This window comes from Babylonia areolata, chromosome 8 (assembly GCF_041734735.1).
Source record: "Babylonia areolata isolate BAREFJ2019XMU chromosome 8, ASM4173473v1, whole genome shotgun sequence".
NCBI classification, from domain to species: Eukaryota; Metazoa; Mollusca; class Gastropoda; order Neogastropoda; family Buccinidae; genus Babylonia; species Babylonia areolata.
Window position 1 is genome coordinate 16,553,823 of NC_134883.1, and position 3,898 is coordinate 16,557,720.

Here is a 3,898-nt window from a genome sequence, read left to right on the forward strand (position 1 = left end):
TGTACCGCTGCAGCCGTCATGTCGCCAGAACCGGAGAGATTTCCCCTCGTGCCCCCTCCCCCCCCCCCCTTGCCCCCCCCCCCCCCCCTGTCCTTCCCCATCACCGCCACAGGATGGCGCCATGAACGGTTCCAGACGGCCGCCTTCTCTGCTTGTTGTGTGGCATTTGGCGTCTTCTGTCCCCGGCCCTCGTGCATGTGGCGTGCGGCATGTGGCGGCGTGCTGTGCATCAGTGTTGACTCTGAAGATGCTGGTTGCCTTCACCTTGGACGTAATGCTCGTGCGGGGGAAAGGGGTGGGGGGGGGGGGGAGGGGGGGGGGAGTGAAGGGACAGAGAGAGAAAGATGGAAGGAGGGAGAGGGAGAGAATGTGGGTGGAGGGATGGGTTGAGGAGGATGAAAGGGAACTTTTCCACCCAACTGATGCCTGCTGTGATGGTGATGGTGATGGTGATGATGATGGTGATGACTGTTGTTGTCAAGTTGCTGGTATTTCCGAGTGGCTTCCCCCCTTCAGTCAATTTTATATCATAGGCACATGACTGCTACTGCAGTCAGCGTTATGTTACCACGGGATAGCTATGGCAGTGTTATGTCACCACACAGGATAGCTGTGGTAGTCAGTGTTATGTCACCACACAGGATAGCTATGGCAGTGTTATGTCACCACACAGGATAGCTGTGGTAGTCAGTGTTATGTCACCACACAGGATAGCTATGGCAGTGTTATGTCACCACACAGGATAGCTGTGGTAGTCAGTGTTATGTCAACACACAGGATAGCTATGGCAGTCAGTGTTATGTCACCACAGGATAGCTATGGCAGTGTTATATTACCACACAGGGTAGCTATGGCAGTCAGTGTTATGCTATGGCAGTGTTATGTCACCACACAGGATAGCTATGGCAGTGTTATGTCACCACACAGGACAGCTACGACAGTCAGTGTTACGTCACAGGATAGCTATGGCAGGCAGTATTATGTCACAGGGTAGCTATGGCAGGCAGTATTATGTCACAGGGTAGCTATGGCAGTCAGTGTTATGTCACAGGATAGCTATGGCAGTGTTATGTCACAGAATAGCTATGGCAGTGTTATGTCACAGGATAGCTATGGCAGTGTTATGTCACAGGGTAGCTACCAGTCAGTGTTATGTCACAGGATAGCTACGGCAGGCAGTGTTATGTCACTGGATAGCTACCACAGTGTTATGTCACAGGATAGCTATGGCAGTGTTATGTCACAGGGTAGATATGGCAGTGTTATGTCACAGGATAGCTATGGCAGTCAGTGTCATGTCACTGGATAGCTATGGCAGTGTAATCACAAAAGTGACTACATACCTATCTCAAGTACCTGTGGTTATGACCTTGTTTGCCTTCCATGTTTTTCCTGCTACATGGGCAATATATATATTTATATGTGTGTGTGTGTGTGTGTGTGTGTGTGTGTGTTGGGGAGTGGAGACATGTGCAGGTGAACAGGGGTGGTGCTTCTGATCTTTGTCCTTGCCATTTTTCTCCCCAACCCATTCCAGATGTTCTCGCCCTCTCTCTCTCTCTCTCTCTCTCTCTCTCTCTCACACACACGTGCATGTGCATACTACCACACACACCTCCCATACATACGCATGATACAAAAATGTTCTCTGGTTGTCGTTTTTAATTTCACAAAAGAAAATATTTTTTGATTCACCAGGACAAATGTAATGACCAAATCACTTTACAACAAAACAAGAACACAATCAACTTTTTTTTAAGTGAAAGAAAATAACAAACAAAGCGTTTAAGTTGACAGGGAATGTTTCCATGCATTTTTTCAGTGACATGAGTTCTGAGATCAGAGAGAGAGGACAGCTGCTGGCCACACCCTGTGAACAGGCATTACTGCTTGGTAATACAAAATTGTTTGTGTGCAGTTAGCTGTGGTCCTTTAGTTGGTAATGTGGTGGTGTATAGGTTGCGTACAATGTATGACAGATAATATGATGGTAATATATTTGCATTGTTCGTATACAGTTTTGTGGTTCATTTTGTTGATACTGTGGTGGTGTATAGATCATACATAGTTCAGTGGTCCATTCATTGATAATAGCTGCACTGACCTGGAATTCACTGCCTTTTTCAGCCCATCACAGCAGACAAGTTTGGCCAGACAATACTTGACACAAACAACATCAGCTAAAAATGACAAGAGTTAAACAAAAACAAAAAAAAATTCAAACACACCCACAAAGCTCCCTGCCTCTTCGTCCACCCCATGTCAGCGTTCACACTGATGATGAACAGTGTTCACTGACACAGGGTGGATGAGAAGGCAGGGGGCACTTTATTTTTAACTCATATCACTTGTAACTCCATATATATCTTCTGACCTTTACACACCAACGAGTGCTACAGCCTAATGGTTAAAGCACTGGGACTCTTAATCTGAGTGTCCTGGTGTGCCTGGGTTCAAATCCGGGTAGCGCCCGGTGGGTTAAGGGGGAAGAAAAAAAAACCTCCCAGGTCAACATGTATACAGACCTGCCAGTGCCCTTTACCTGTGTAGAGGGAGATACTCAAGTTCAAGAGTCCAAAAACGAATAAAAGGAAGGTTGGATGGATGTAGAGTCAAGGAAGGAGGGAGGGAGGGCAGAGAGAAGGGAGAGGAAGGTGAGAAGGAAGAGAAAGGAAGGAGGGTGGAGAGAAGGAGCAGGAGGAGAGAAGGAAAATAGGTTCCTCTATCCCCCATTAAAAAATAATAATAATAATGATAATATAAATTCAGGCACACAAAACCAGCAAGCCACCCTCTTCCTTTCTCTTCCCTAAGGGGGTGGTGTTTGGAGTAAAGGGGGGAGTGGTGTGGGGTGTGGGGTGGGGTTAAAGGGGTTAAAGTGGTGTTAAAGCATGTGTTAATGAGGAGTAGCGTGAAGAGTGCAGGGTCTTAAAAGGTGGTATTGTTAGGACAGGGGGTAGTGTTAGGAGGGGGGTGGGGGCACTATTAGAAGGGGGTCTTTGGGGGGATGTTAGGATGTCCAGAGGAGGAGCATACTTTCTCCCCCATCCTCTGTTCCTATTCCCCCCCCCCCGGCAGGGTTACACAAAAAGCCCAGCTGAATGCAAGGGCCATTAAGGTCTGATTACATGCCAGTTCTTAAAACCGCTTTTTACATAAAAACAGCTTTGCATCACACATGAACATTTAACAATCAAGCTCATATCAAGTCATCAAAAAGGGGGAGAACAGACACTGAAATGGAATGTTTCCACATTTTAGGTCAGACAAGTACAATTTACAAACAATGTGCACCAGAAAAAGAGCAAGACGTCATCAGTCCAGTGACAGTCTGTACCACAGCAGTGTATGCAATACTCAGTGTGAAAATCAACACACTTTCCTCTCTAGGGCACAGTCCCTTCATTGCAGTCACCGTCCCTGACCCAAACAAGTCAGACATGGATGACGATGTATGTTACAACCTTACCCAACCTATACACCAAACAAGTCCGACGTGGACGACGACGTATGTTCCAACCTAAACAAGTCCGACGTGGACGACGACGTATGTTACAACCTTACCCAACCTATACACCAAACAAGTCCGACATGGACGACGACGTATGTTCCAACCTATACACCAAACAAGTCCGACATGGACAACAACGTATGTTAAAACCTTACCCAACCTATACACCAAACAAGTCCGACATGGACAACAACGTATGTTACAACCTTACCCAACCTATACACCAAACAAGTCGGACATGGACGACGACGTATGTTACAACCTTACCCAACCTATACACCAAACAAGTCGGACATGGATGACAAGGTATGTTACAACCCTACCCAAACTATACACCAAACAAGTCGGACATGGACGACAAGGTATGTTACAACCCTACCCATACAC